This window comes from Podarcis muralis, chromosome 9, assembly GCF_964188315.1.
Source record: "Podarcis muralis chromosome 9, rPodMur119.hap1.1, whole genome shotgun sequence".
NCBI classification, from domain to species: domain Eukaryota; kingdom Metazoa; phylum Chordata; class Lepidosauria; order Squamata; family Lacertidae; genus Podarcis; species Podarcis muralis.
This window is the reverse complement of record NC_135663.1, coordinates 2078292-2093979: the sequence shown is the minus strand read 5'-3', so window position 1 is coordinate 2093979 and position 15688 is coordinate 2078292. Positions and strand designations below refer to the sequence as shown.

The window sequence follows — 15688 nt, the reverse complement described above, 5'->3', positions numbered from 1 at the left end:
ATGGTGGGTTGCAGTTATGTCACTAGCAAAGCAGGACAAAAAAATAGCAATCCCTATTTAAGCCCTTGAAGTGTAGGGCACAGCCCACTAAACCCTGCAATTTGCAAGTCATAATTAATCAACAATATGCCCATTAATAGGATGTGTGGGATGTGTGCAGAGAATCATTTATATATTGCAAGGACATTAATGCGGTTCCTCTAAACACTCCAAGGCATGCAGACTTTCTTGGGAGGCCAGCCTTTCCTGATGCAGGGGGGGAGCGCAGGCAGTGCCCCCAACCAGCCCATTAGTTTCCCCAGAGGAGCAAATGACAGATATACATGAAAGAAAAGTCAAGGGGAACAGTCTGGGACCCAATTTGGGTGCAGTCATACCAGCTTCCAAGAGCAACCAAGTCTTCCACCCTCTACATCCACTTGGGTTCAGTTTCTGGGTCAGACTAGTCAGGATCTGGCTTGAACTCTCCTAGTACTCAGGCTGTGTGCACTTCAAAATTCTTACTCCTCTCACCTACAACCCTCTTGGCAGGTCGGTATGACTCAAAGAGCAGAACTTGCTCTTCTGTATGCTTCACTGAGGAACAGGGGTGACCCAATGCCTAAGCCCTTGCAATGCTACAGTGGACTGTATACTCCTGAGCAGGGACTCGTCTGTGTCTATTGACTCAGTAAACAGCCATGAACATTGATAGTGACATATAAATAAACATAATAATTATGCAAGATGTCCCAAAATGACATATGTAAAAAAATAGGAACAATAAGGGCTAAACCCAGCTACAAAAAGAGTAATAAAAAAGACCTGAAAGATTCATTCAAAAGAATATATAAAAAGAAGAAATCTCATCCACGCTACTTAAAAGGCTAAGTACAAAAAAAGAAGCCACAGACATTAGTGACCCTCCCAAGGGACTGGGTAGAGAATGACAGCCACGCCTAGTGAAGCGCAACACATCTGCTTCTCTGCTTTGCAATGTTTGAGGCCTTTCACAATGCAAAGGATTCTCTCAAGAACCAGGACAGTATGGACGGGAGAGAGGTTATGGCAAGAAGCCATGAAGGCCCTGCTCTACCTCCACTGTTGAAGGCAGCAGGCCCCTGAAGACCAGTTGCAGAAACCACAGGAGGCGAGAGGGCTGCTCTGGACAGATCCTGCCTGAGGGCTTCCCAGGAGAAGCATCTGAATGGCCACTATGAAAACACGTTGCTAGACTGTGGGGGCCCTGGGCCTGATCAGCAACCCGGCTCTCCTGATTCCCTTAAGAACGTAAGGAGAGCCTGCTGGATCAGGCTTAGGGCCCATCTAGTCCAGCATCCTGTTCTCACAGGGGCCAACCAAGATGCCAGTTATGGGAAATCCACAAGCAGGATTTGAGCACAAGAGCAACTCTCCCCTCCTGCAGTTTCCAGCAACTGGGATTCAGAAGCATTGCAACCCCCAAGCATGGAGGCACAGCAGAGCCATCCTGGCCAGGAACCACCAAGAGCCCTCTCCTCCATGGTTTTGTCTAACTTAATTTTTAAAGCCATCCGAGTTGGGAGCTGTGGGAATGTTCTGGGGTGCAGGAGAGGATATATTGACTAATTATATCCTTATCCAACTTGTGCTAACAAGTTCCCAAAATATCAGCAGAGTTTATAGACATTCCCCTTTAAGTCTGCAACGGTAACGTGTGCACAGGTTCGCTAGAACCTCTATAATAATTACTCTGATAATTTCCCCTTTTGTTCCCTCTTAAAATACAAGACACGACACAGTCTTTATAAAAGTATAAAAGAGCTTACTCACGTTCTGTTCACAATGTGATCCCAGAAGGCAGACAGCCTTAAAAAGGTTACATACATTTAGAATCTATCTTGTAGCAAGATAGTCCTTATCTCCTCTCTTGGCTGGGAGCCAAGAGAGCATCCTTAGATGTTTCCTCATCGAAAGGAAGATGGCAGAGAGAGAGTGGCTGCCTGCCCTGTGCTTTTGTCATTACCTGCACAGGTGAGGCCACACCCACCTCTGGTCACATGCGGAGGAAGTCCGTCCCCAGGAAGTTTACCTGCTTGCTGGACAGACATCCCTCCCCATGTTCTAACATGTACACTCTAGGAATGTTGTCATTGACTGCTCCTGTGTTTACATCCCACAGGAGCAAGTTCCATAGTTTAGCTTAGAGACAGACAGGGACGCGGGTGGCGCTGTAGGTAAAACCTCAGTGCCTAGGACTTGCCGATCGCATGGTCGGCGGTTCGAATCCCCACGGCGGGGTGAGCTCCTGTCTTTCTGTCCCAGCTCCTGCTCACCTAACAGTTCGAAAGCACCCCCAAGTGCAAGTAGATAAATAGGTACCACTTTATAGCGGGAAGGTAACGGCGTTTCCGTGCGCTGCGCTGGTGCTGGCTCGCCAGAGCAGCTTCGTCACGCTGGCCACGTGACCGGGAAGTGTCTTCGGACAGCGCTGGCTCCTGGCCTCTTAAGCGAGATGAGCGCGCAACACCCAGAGTCGGACACGACTGGCCCGTACAGGCAGGGGTACCTTTACCATTACCTAATTTTTAAAGCCATCCAAGTTGGGAGCAAGTTCCATAGTTTAGCTTAGAGACAGAAGACACAGGGAGCTCTCTTATGGAGATTCACAGGCAGACCACATTCTAGGGCTGGCCGTGCTGCTGTACAGCCAGCAGAAAAATAATAAAGATCAACAGCAACCCAACCGAGAGACCCAGACGGAGCAACTACACAGCATTATTGACGGAAGGTTTGATCCAGCCCCCACAGAGGCAACACTGCCAATACAAGCAGGAGGTCAATGGGGCAGGCAGATGTTCACAGGGTCAAAGTCCTGGAGCTGACCTGGTCACTTACAGCATATTTAATAGAGGCAAGGAGACCCTGACACGCTATATATGCTATTGGACTCCAGTTCCCATCAGCTTCAGCCAGCATGGCTAAACATCAGGGATGATGGGAGTTGTAGTCCAACACCATCTTGATGGCTGCAGGGTCCTCCCCCCGGTTTAAGGGATCACTCTGGTCCTTGTGAGGCCAAGCACACCTCTGCATTCAGAGCACCACACAGAATGGGGAACAAGTTCCAGAGGGGAAGCAGCGTCACTCCCTTGTGGCAACAAAACACCAAGCCCTGTGACTGCTTAAAGATTAACAAATCTGTTGTGGCAGGAGCTTACGTGGGTGCCCCCCCCCGGCAGACACACGAAGAGGTCACCTCAGGAGGAAAAGAAGCAGATGGCAAGCCAAACAGAGAGATGTCTAGGAAGTGGCCAAGGCAGGCCTGAGAGAGCAGTCCGTGAAGCCTCTTCCTATGGAGAGTATAAACAAATAGCAGATTCAGCCACCGTGCTTTTAGAAAAGAGGAGCAGCTTATTGGCAGAGCATCTGCTTGGCATGCAGAAGTGCTGAAATTCAATCCCCTGTGTCTCAGGAGAGACCCTGGCCTAAAGAGCTCTGCCAGTCAGTGTTGTCAACACTAAGCTATGAGGCTTGCTATACGACTGCTAAATGTAGGAAGTCACCAGCCACTGATAACAGACTCAATATTTACATGTACTAATGTGGGAAAGCAGGAGAAAGTGAAGCAGGGCTTGTATCCAATCCGACTGCCTTGGAATAGGTGTCGAGCCTCCCCTCCGCCCACGATTCCCAGAACCAGGGCTTTGAGGAGCACCACACAATGCTGCGAGAGAATAGGCTCTGCATGCTGGTAGCCCCCCCCCCAATGCCCAGGAGCAACAGGGCCAGGTGGCTGGAATGCACCGGCTGCCTCCATCACTTTCCTCGGCCTGGGAGAGAGAATTTGCAGAGTTCAGCCAAGGAAGATGCAGCTGCTCGCCGGGATGTTCCCGTAACAATATCCAGCCGTGTTGATACATGTTTTCCTGTGAAACCTGAAGAAGAGGCAGGGAGCGAGTCCCGGGGACATGCAAAGCTATAGGCTCAGTTGCCGGGGGGGGGGGGGGGGCTACGCACCAAGCAGAGGCGCCCAAGACCTGCCCCCAATGGAGAAGGTAAGGGAGCTCAACTGACAGGCCAGCCAACCCGGCACTCACAACAGTCTCCCACCTGCCTCTATACTCTGGGGAACTAGAACAGGGCAAAATATCCATCCGCTTCAACAAACATGGACGCCTACAAGGACCACCGAGCTTACTTCTATTTGGTGGCTACATTTTGTTTCAATAAAAAGAGCACATGCACAGCATGATCAAACCTCACAGTGGCTACAACTGAGGCACCAGCGGTGACCAAATCAAGAAGTCCACAGACACCAGTGGACCAGCTGGAGAGAGCTTAAAAGTTTCCACAGTGGAGAAACAGCAGGGGGAGGAGATGCAACCAGATGTAAGTTGGGGTGGAAGATTCCCCCTGGTTTATTTGTTTAGTTAGTGGGGCAGGATGCACATCATCAGGTCATCAGCATGGTCATTGGACAGACACCAATTGCAAATGCAACATTAGCCAAGTTTTTAGCTTTGTTCACCAAAAACAAGTAAAATTAGCATGCTGAATCAAATCGCTCTCTGGGGCAGCCTTCTCCAACCAGGTGCCTTCCAAACATCTTGGACTACGACTCCCATCAGCCCCAGCCAGCAATGTGCTCACACCCCAAGGAGAGGAAGCTCAAGGATGCAAAAAGGTTTCACAGAAAAGGTGGCTTCACAGAAAAGGTGGAGCCTGGAACAGCTTGATAAACCAAAGGAACTATAATCTGACACCAGGTAACTCCATGTGGCAGAGTGGTCATGAAACCTGGCCTAAGCAAAAGTGATACTGCAGTTCTTTTGAAGTGATCGCTCTTCTGACAGTCTCGGGGGGGGGGGTGAGAGAGAGAGCTTGACTGATGTGGTGATGAATTCCTTCTTCTTTGCCGTTTGATCTTGGCACACAGAAGCAACAGGGAATGGCATCCTTTTCTCAATTATTACAGTGCTAGCCCACCCTTCCTTTAAGAAGCGCAGCAAACGACACTGCCCCATTTTGCTATTCATCTTAAGAGACTGAGGGGGAAAGTAGGAAAGGCAGTCTTCAAGTGTATAACCGAAGTTCTCCTGCAGTTTTGGACCAACCCAATTTTACACTTATAGGATCAAATAAGAGACCGACTAAATATGGCCTTCTTCCTCCCCACAAAGGGCTAGAATGAAAGAGGGCTCCTTACCATGAACAGAGCTGTTCCCTACTCCTCAAAAAGCTCTAATGCTCTGCTTGGCCAAAGTCCAAAATGGCAAATGTTTGGACAGTGCCAGATCACCACAGCCCAGCAAGGAAGTCCAGGGAAGGATGCAAAAGACCAAGAATATTTCCAACATCTCATGGAATGGGGAAGAGCTCATTGGGATTAGATTCATGCCCACTGGTCCAATTCCCCAGGGATTGAGGGGAGGCTCCAGCTAGTTCCACGTCCGTGGTCAGCAAGATGTGCGGCCATGCACAGAACCAGCAGCTTTCCTGCATTCCCCTCTTAGAAGCTGTGGCACATCACTGGGAGCACCAGCTGCTTGGACTACAGCTGTGGGGCATGACTGCATTCGCCACTGTGAATCAGCACAGCCTCCTCTGGCCTTGAGCCATTCCTTGTCAGCTATGTAGAACAATGGGGCTAAGGGGGGGGGGCATGGGGGTGGAAAGAGATAGGCATCTGAAAAGACTGGGCAAAGCTGACCAAAGTTATAGGTCAAGACTTCTCCAACACGGCCACTCCAAGCCTCCTAAAAGTCGGAGAAGCATCTGACTAGAACAAAAACTAAGGGCAGATGGCAGAGGCAGGAGTGCCAACCCTGATCCCCACCCCAAGGGCAAGCAGATGGAAGGAGGGTGGAAGGCCTTCTGCCACACTGGCCTGTCCCTTTGGAGAATCTCCTCTTGCCAATCTGCTTACGTTCCTCATCCGTGAATCCCATCTTCCCCTTTTCTACCTGTTTAGTTGCTGGGATCCTAGAGGGCAGTGCAGAGTTGCCCACATCATGAGCCACTAGAGCCACAGACTCTCCAAAGAGTGTCTCCCTGGGTAGAAACAGGTCAGGTAACAGGAGTGACTACCACCACCACCACCTGACCACAGACCTTCCCCAACTGGAAGGGACGTAATGGCTCCCTGTTCGAGTCAGGACTTTGCCTAGGCAGCAAGAGACTTCCTAGTGCACCTGCTTGGGTTGCACCTGATGGCTACCTACAGCTAGGCTCTGACACCACCCCTCTGGCCTGGCTAGACTACTGCTGCTTATATCTCCCAATCCACTACTCCACTCTGATCTCCTTGACCCAATTCTATTCAAACTTCATGATAAATCAGGAATGAGGAATTTGTGGTTGGAATATAGCTCCCCTCACCGCCAGACATGCAGGTTTGGGCTGATGGGAGTGGTGATTCAACAGCATCTGGAGAAGCACAGATGCTCCCCCAGTCCTAGGAGAAACCAATGTTTATTATGGCAGTAACAAACTGCATGCTCCCCCATCTGCCCCCACCCCACCACAGCTGAGAAAAAGCTTTTACTTCTGTGCTTAATTAACTGCAATTTCATGTTGCAGCCAAACCTGAAAACTGTAAATAAACTTAGCTATTGTTTGAAACAAGTGAACTTCACAACCCATGGTTTGAAGTTTGTTTCAAACAAACCATGGCTAATATTGACCAGAGTGCAGGATTTCGACACAATGCTCAACTGTGATTAATGCAAAAACGGAGTTCTGTTTTCCTCCTTGTGTCTGCACCAGAGGAGGAAAAGGAGCACACAAATCCCAAGGCTTGCTCAACCCCTTCCTGTCACCATAATCCATCGTTTATTGCAATGTCTGAACCAGCTCAGTGGCCTCTGCTATGCTGCTCTGGCTCAAACAGCCTCCTCTTCCTCCTCTTCTCTTACTCATCATATATCTACATATACATTTATACAGCTAAATGTTTACATGATCTCCTCCCCACACTTCACCCTAAGGTCCCAGGGCAAATTATAACAATATACTGACAATTAAGTCTATGACCTGAAACATGCTCTCTGGAAGGCAAGCTCCAATTGAATTGAATATACTTACAAGATACTGTAGCAAGAAGTGGCCCCAAAGCAAAAGGTTATTTGACAGGTCTGATACAGCAGATGACCAAAAGATCGTCAGTCACATTACTGTATACTGGCATGAAAGTGGCTTCATTATAAAACCCCTTTGCATCTCAGCAGCTGCTCAGTTTGGTGCAATTTTTTTTCTTTATTCAGTTTGCTGCAGTAACTTTTTCTGTAAAAACAGCATCCCCTTAAAAAACAAGTTTTGCTGGACTAATAAAAAGCAAATCTAAAAAACACACAATTCTCCTGTGATATTTCATGATAAAGGCAGCAAAAGAATAATTAGGGAGCAAAAGCATCTCCTGCTACTGCATCAGAGGCACGACTAGAAAGGTCTCATACACCTGTCCCATTTGAAACAGACAAGAGCTGGGTAAGTTAAATGCTCCACTCAGACTTCATCAAGGCTAGAAACTCCATCATTAGGCCCTGGTCTAAGAAAAATATGGTGTTTATCCTGGCCCTTGTCAAATCTGCAAAATCCAAACGGGTGACTGAAGGATATTAACACAAGCTAGTCAGATGAGCACTGCTTATTCCAATAATCTTCGCTCTGAAAATTCTGAAGCCCAGAATTTTCAATGCTTTCCCCACCTCTTATTTCTGGACAGGCCCAGAAGCCGCCAGCATTCCCACACTGTTGTGGCTTGCCCTTGCAAACCTGTCCGACACACATGCTTTGCTCAGCGGCCCCTTCGGCGCGTGCTGAACAAAGTACAAGTTTTTCTGGCTTGGCAAGTGTCGGGCTGCGCAAGGACTTCCAGCACTGGTTCCTAATTGGATATGGGTATCCCCTCCCAGAAGCAGCAGCATCCAAGCTGGTGCCAGGCACCAAAACAGAGGCTAAGCCTCTCCCAGCTCATGCCATAGCACCTGACCCCACCCCTCAGACTGGGGCTTGCTGGCAAACACCAACATGTGAAATGCATGCCAGTCACAAGAGCTCAGGGAACAGCGCTGACTCCAGACATGCAGCTCTTCCATAGTCCTCATTCACAAAGGATCTGTGCTGGCTTCCAGAGGGGTATGATATCAGAGGAAAGGAGAACCTGGACTCCATCAAGTCCACCCATCTCATGGAGAAGCAAAGAACTGCACCCAACAGCAGCAAGGAGAAGTGGAATGCACCCCTGCCCTGAAAGAATGGCAGATCTGCAAAGACCAACTAAGTTACTGTATTTTTTGCTCTGTAAGACTCACTTTTTCCCTCCTAAAAAGTAAGGAGAAATGTGTGTGCATCTTATGGAGTGAATGCAGGCTGTGCAGCTATCCCAGAAGCCAGAACAGCAAGAGGGATTGCTGCTTTCACTGTGTAGTGATCCCTCTTGCTGTTCTGGCTTCTGAGATTCAGAATATTTTCCTTGTTTTCCTCCTCCAAAAACTAGGTGCGTCTTGTGGTCTGGTGCGTCTTATAGAGTGAAAAATACGGTCGTTATTGGTATGAGCTTTCTTCTTCAGAAGCATGCATGCACACGAAAGCTCATATCAATAACTAACTTTGTTGGTCTCTCAGGTGCTACTGGAAGGAATTTATTTATTTGTTTTGTTTTGTTTCAACTTCGGCAGACCAACACGGCTACCTACCTGTAACTAGAGCTGAGAGATTCCAAGGTCAGCAGACCTGGCCTCCTGACCTAGTCTTTCACTCCTCTCCAGTCCACAAATCCACCTCTAACCCACAGAAGGCAGAAGCAAACAGTGGTCTATGGATGACTCACATAAACGTGCCAAGCTTCAATATGGAGATGGCCAAAGAAACACTTCAGAAGCGTTTCCTTGTCTGGCCTTAAGAGAAAGCATTGATGTATCCCTACCCCCACACACTGTTCAGTCTGCTTAGGTGTTAAGAAAGACCCAACCACCAGGTCTCAAAAAGAGAACTGCTATGGAAGGAAAAGTCCAAGTAATCCCACTGAACTCCACTCTGAATGGTTGTCCCCCATGCCAAAGTTCACAAAGGCTGGGTAGAATGCTCCAGGTTTAGCTGCCACGGGAAAAGGAATGTTTCTTCATTATACAGGATAATTGATGCCCAAGGAAGAGCTCTGTGCACAAAAACTCAGAAACTGGCATACCCAAATCCCAACAACGCCCTCCCCCCCCCCATGGTGCTCTTTATCTTTGGGACTACGTAACCTGAACTATCTATTGCAAAACCAGAAAACAAGGTAAGCAAGGGGGCAGGTTTGCATGGACCAAGGTGGCTTTCAGGTGTCAGAGCAAGGAACTGGGGAGGGGCTGTAGCTTTATTCACTGACAATCTGCGTAAAGGGCAGCACAGCCAAGGAAGCACTTACACTGCCAAGCACTGACTGGAAAGTTACCCCTAGCGAACCAGCCCCCACTGTAAGAGTCACACTTCACGAAGGCTCTTGAAATTATCCCTCTGTGCCTACGAGAGAAAGTGTGGCCATGCTTCAGGAGCAGATCGCAACCACTAGTCCCCTTTGGGTGGGATGCCCTTTGCAAATTCAGTGTCCAAGAGCCCCAGCTCCTCTGCTCTGCTGGAGGGGGGTGGGAAGGCAAAATGCAGGTGGAAAGGCAACAATTTAATCTGCAAAGTGGCTGGCCAGAAGCAGAACTGGAGTGCTGAAAATTGGGTTGGATAAACTGGACAAGGCACCCCAAGGCAGAAAAAACGCCTGAATCTGCCAGGTAGGAAAGGCCCCTCCTTTGAGAAGGCCTGGGGTGTGCCTGCCTGCCATCCCTCCCGCAAACTAGGGCAAGCAGCAGCAGCAACAACCCACCCTATGGCGGAAGAGAGGCTACAGGCCAGCCCTGCTGCAGAGCACCCCAGGCTCCCAAGCCAAGGCTTCTCCGAACTTTCAACTCAAGTTCTGCCCAAACAAAGGGGCACCAGAGCCAAGTTCAGCTGAGCCTCAGCAATTTGGGACAGGGACCCATCTCTTTGTCCTCGCTCCCGCTGACGGGGCTGGAGTCACAGAAGCAGGCAGTCTCTGGCATCAAAATCTCTTGGCCTCCGCCAGAGTCTCCCCTGCCCCAGGGAAGCGGCCAATACCTGTTTATTTGGTCGGCTCCCCTGCCCCACCCTCGGAGCCCAACCCTCGTGGCAAGGGGCGATTACAACATCTTAAAGACACACAATGAAGCAACATAAAACATGTAGAGAAAACTCCGTCCCAGACAGGCGCTCGTCAGCAAAAGCCAGGCCAGCTTAAAGAAAGTTTTGCCGTGGTTATTGTTTACAAGAGAAGTGGCTGGAGGGGTTTTCTTTTTGGGGGGGGGTATGGGACTACCTTCCAACTGCTCGTGCTTTCATATGCCCAAAAAGCTGCCATCACACACAAGAGAGCTATGGTGGGGGGTGGGGGGAGAGATTCCCACCTTATCCATATGGGTCCCGTATTCCAAGATGGGAGGCTTCAGCTGAACGTCTGATGGGAAGCGCATGCCCAGCAAGGGGAGCCCTGACCCAGAAGCCTGGCCACCATCTGCTGGGGGGCGCCCAAGCCCTGGGTCCCCTCCATGCCCTCCAGAAGGAAGGGCCAGACCTGAACCGCCCCCTCCCCACGGGCAGCATCCCTAGTGGGCAGAGCAGAGCATCTCCCTGGGTCTTTCTCTGCATCCAAGCGCGTGGGTGAAGTAATGGCGGGGAGGGGGGACGCCCGAAACAGCGGGGCCCCCTCTCGAATAAAACATTGGGGGTGGGTGGGACACCTGTCCCGCATAATCAATCGCAAGACGCCGCGCGTGCGCACCATTCGAATGGCAATGCACGACAACCTGGGGAGGGGGGGCGCCCCTCAACTATTTTATATGGGGGGGGGGAGACCTAAGGAACCTTGGCTCCTTAAGTCCTGAAGCCACAGCCGAGCCGAGCCCCCTCCGGGTGGGCGAGAAGAGCCCCCCCCCCGCTTTGCCGAGATCCCAGCAGAAGACCGGGGGGGGCTTTTGTCGGGGGGGGGCGGGTGAGGTGAAGATTGACAGGTCAGCTGGCCAACGGGCTGGGGGGGCGGGTAATGTCGCCCCTCCGGGCCCAGAGGAGGAGGAGAAGAAAGGAAAGGAGCCCCCACTCTGAAACCCCCCCCCCGAGGCAGCCCGCGCGCCCCCGGCCCTGAGTGCGCGTCCGTCCGAGGGGGGAGGGGAACCCCTGGGATCCCCCGGGGCTGAGGAGGGTCTTCCTCGAAGGCCCGAGCCTGAGGGGGCCCCGCGCAGCCTCCCTCCCTCTGGCCGTACCTGGCGTGGGCCCCGCAGGGCCGCTCTCCGCGCGCTGCCCGCCTGCCCCGGCCGCTTCCTCAGCCGCCGCCGCCGTCGCCGCCTCCTCCGGCCCTCGCTTCTCCGCGCTCGCTCTTCTCCTCGCTCTCCCTCAGACACGCCGCGCGCGAGGCCTGCCCCCCGCCATTGGCCGCGCCGCCCGCCACTCACCTCCGCCCCGCCCACGCTCGGCGGCCCGCGACGGGGGAAGGGGACGGCCGCTCCGCCGAGCCGAGCTCCCATTGGCCGCTCTCCGCGACGTCGCGCCTTCCCCGCTTTCCTCTAGGCGCCCATTGGCCAGCCGCCCCCGTCCATCTCTCTCGGAGCGTTTCCCACCCGCCTACCCTCGCTTTGGCTCGCTTTCCGCTCAAAGGCGGCGAGGCCCCCGTCGAGAACTCGAGCGCTGATTGGCCGAGGGCTTTTCCTCGTAAGCCCGCCCTCCTTCCCCGCCCCTCGGCTCCGAAACGCGGCGGGCGGGAGGCGTCCCCCACGTGGGGAGGCAGCGCGCGACGGCGATTGGGCTCTCGGCCGGCGTGGATTGGGCGAAGTGCCTGCCGCTCCAAGTTGGGACTCAGCCAATCCGGGAAGGCCTCTGCGGACTGAACCATAGACGCGGGGGGGGGGAGCGCAGAGAACAATGCCTTCTTCGTTTGCTGCGGCTGCATCCACTGGGGGGGGGGTTTCTGTCTGGTCTTCTGGCCTGTGCCTTTGCGTGCATCTGCTGTGTTTATAAGTTTTTATTTAAAACGGGGCTGCTGCTGTTTTAACCCCACTCCTGAGCCAAGCAAATACTCTATCCCTCTCCATCTGATATGTCACAAAAGGAAAAGGGACCACGGAGGGCAAAGGAGAAGCCAGAACAAACACTTTTGTACAGTGGAACCTCGCAAGACGAATGCCTCGCAAGACAAAAAACTCGCTAGACGAAAGGGTTTTTGGTTTTTTGAGCTGCTTCGCAAGACGATTTTCCCTATGGGCTTGCTTCGCAAGACGGAAACGTCGTGCAAGTTTGTTTCCTTTTTCTTAACACCGTTAATACAGTTGCGACTTGACTTCGAGGAGCAACTCATAGAACGCGGTGTGGTAGCCTTTTTTGAGGTTTTTGAAGACTTTGGTGATTTTTGAAGCTTTTCCAAAACTTTCCCGACACCGTGCTTCGCAAGACGAAAAAAATCGCAAGACGACAAAACTCGCGGAACGAATTCATTTCGTCTTGCGAGGCACCACTGTATTTCTCAGCTACAGAATATCTGTAATGACCAACTGGAACAGGAAGATTTCAAGGCGAGAAAGAGCCAAAAGCCGCTCATTGTTCAACAGTTTATTCATTCAGTTTTTATCCCGTCCTTCCTCCCGGAAAGAGCTCTGGAGATGCACTCCAGTGTCTGGTAGGATGACTGTGGCAGACGTTGTGAGCAGCTTTGAGGACCGTGGTGGAAAAACAGCATACAAACCTGCTAAAAATGCAATCTGTCTGTGTGAATTTGGCAGACCTTAAGAAATGTGATTTTCCACACGGCAGCAAGAAAATGCAGGCAGTACAACTTAAGTTTCAAAAGGGTAAATGGCTCTAGATTATTTTATAGAATCACAAAAATGGCTTGTTTAAGCCATGCGGCTGAAGCTTGGAGCATTCAGCTCAGACCTCCCAACTGGTAGCATTCACATGGTGGGAGAACAAAGAATTTGGTCACCCTTCTAAGGTGAGGGAACGTGACCTAGCCATACCTGGCAGGAAGGCTTCCCCTTTGGCCTTAATCCCTTTGTGCATTAGAGTTAAGCATGTTGCTTATAGGAGGCAGATTTATCCCACACCTCTGGAGGGCCAAAGGTTCCCCACATAGGAGTTGCATCAAGGTTGGATGACTTTAATGTGCTGCAGACTTTTTGAGGTGTGTTTGGAAACTTCAGCTGGGGACCTGCAAGGGATGTTGGTCTCGGCTGCCATATTTTTCTGGGACCAAAGTGCTGACCATAAATAGTCCAAGGCTGGGATACCTAAAGCACCCATTTCCCGAGAATCCCACTAATATTGGAGACTTGATTGCTGGAAGCCCGCCATAGGGTTTTGCCATACCCTTTCTCAGGGGACCTGTCTAGCTCTCCCCCCCCCCCCCCAACATGCTTCTGCAGGGAGAAATATGCCTGCACTCCCACTGTCCCCATTTGGCTCCCCTTTGTCTGCTCCTTGTTTGCTGACTTAGGTGGAATCTACATATATATTTTTAAAAAGCTGTGAAATTGATTTAAATTTTTTTATTTTTTTTGAAAAATACATTGAATTTTGCTATAGCTCACTTTCGCCATCTAGTGTCATTTTTTATGTTGCACTGTAAAGGTACCCCTGACCGTTAGGTCCAGTCTGGGGTTGCGCACTCATCTATTGGCTGAGGGAGCCGGCGATTGTCTGCAGACAGTTTCCGGGTCATGTGGCCAGCAGGACTAAGCCGCTTCTGGTGAACCAGAGCAGCGGAGTGGTACCTATTTATCTACTTGCACTTTGAAATGCTTTCAAACTGCTGGGTGGGCAGGAGCTGGGACCAAGCAACAGGAGCTCATCCTGATCTGCAAGCCCTAGACTCTGTGGTTTGGACCACGGCGCCACCCACGTCCCATGTTGCACTTTACAACACACTTAAAACGTTTCATTTGCAGCTACATAGCTGAGTCCTTTACATTATCTGCAGGTTCCCGTGTTGGTTTATTTACAGGCATTTGGAGCTCACCCTTAGCATGTGGTTCCGGGGCAGGTTACATATAGCTCAATGCAAATTCTGTAATGTGTAAATGTCATGAATCGTAATTCCTAAACCACTAGGCCATAAATTAAAGTGAATCAACAAACAGATATAGGAAACAATGTGGTGGTTGCTGAATTTTATTTATAGGAGTTCTTACCCTAAGATCTTTCTTCACCACAAGCTCTCCAGGCAGGTACCAACAACATAATCAGGCAAAACAAGTAAAGCAGTTCCAAAGAAAGTCATTTAAAAAAAACAACTTGTTGTGTAATGACTTTGGTGTTTTTTTTGGATCATGTTGTAAGGCACGATTGCCTGACACTAGGACAGTAAAATAGAATATTATAAATCTTGTTAATTAATTAAGAGGGGGCCTTCTCGGTGGCTACTCCCAGACTTTGGAACTTCCTGCCTAAAGAAGTTAGACAGGCAGGTTAAGAACTTTTTGATCCAACAAGCTTTTGGGAACTGACTGCTTTTAATGAAAGGGCTGAGGCCACGCTCTTTCTACTGTAATCTGTGGCAACCCAGTCAGATGGGTGGGGTACAAGTAATGAATTATTATTATTGTGACAATGACTAATATATTTAATTTTTAAAATAAATTTCACACACACAATTCCATTAATGTTTGTTTCCCCCCTATGTTTTCAGCTCTTGTTTTAACTGTAAGCTGCCTAGAATCCCTGCAATGGGTAAAATGAAGGGATATAAATAAATATATATATAGTAACAGCAATTCTCTGGTATTGCTGCCTGAAGCTAGTGGCCAGCTGCTGGCTCTCACGTTTATGGCTTGCTTTGTTTCTGAAAGCTGAAGGTGGTGCCAGACAGACAGTGGTTTGTGAAACGGATCCCTCTGCTGTCTCTGTTAAAGAGCTTTCCCTGGTGCAGGGGGGGGGGGCATTTTACCCTCCAGATGTTGCTGAAAGACAACTCCTATCAGCCACAGCAAGCAGGGATTTAAAACACTCGCTGCAGGTGTAGGAAACCCCAATAAGGGTGTTAATTGCACAGAATTGTAGCAGCATTGGAAGGGATCCCAAGGGCCATCTAGTCCAACCCCACTTCCATGCAGAAATCTCAACTAAAGCATCCCTGACAGATGGCCATCCAACCTCTTGCTTGAAAACCTCCAAGGATGGAGAGTCCAACACCTTCCTAGTCCTCTCCTGCTCAGCAGCTGGTCTTGGTAACATTGAGGTAGACTGCCTCTGGAGCTGGAGGTTGTGCTTGGCTATCCTAGATTTGTTATTGTTGTTGTTGAGTCGTTTAGTCGTGTCCGCCTCTTTGTGACCCCCTGGACCAGATCATGCCAGGCACTCCTGTCTTCCACTGCCTCCCGCAGTTTGGTCAAACTCATGCTGGGAGCTTCGAGAACACTGTCCAACCATCTCGTCCTCTGTCATCCCCTTCTCCTTGTGCCCTCCATCTTTCCCAACATCAGGGTCTTTTCCAGGGAGTCTTCTCTTCTCATGAGGTGGCCAAAGTATTGGAGCCTCAGCTTCAGGATCTGTCCTTCCAGTGACCACTCAGGGCTGATTTCCTTCAGAATGGAGAGGTTTGATCTTCTTGCAGTCTCAAGAGTCTCCTCCAGCACCATAGTTCAAAAGCATCCATTCTTCAGCGATCAGCCTTCTTTATAGTCCAGCTCTCACT

At 50.3% G+C, this 15688-nt stretch overlaps 1 protein-coding gene across 1 annotated transcript in view; it reads right to left on the bottom strand.

The window, feature by feature from the left end:
- PAIP2B (poly(A) binding protein interacting protein 2B) overlaps positions 1-11434 on the bottom strand; it is a 34496-nt gene extending 23062 nt beyond the window's left edge. Inside the window, exon 1 of the mRNA XM_028744486.2 lies at positions 11271-11434. The gene's annotated coding sequence lies outside the window, so the exon portion shown is untranslated. The remainder of the gene's footprint in view (positions 1-11270) is intronic.
- Between the last annotated feature and the right edge of the window lie 4254 nt (positions 11435-15688).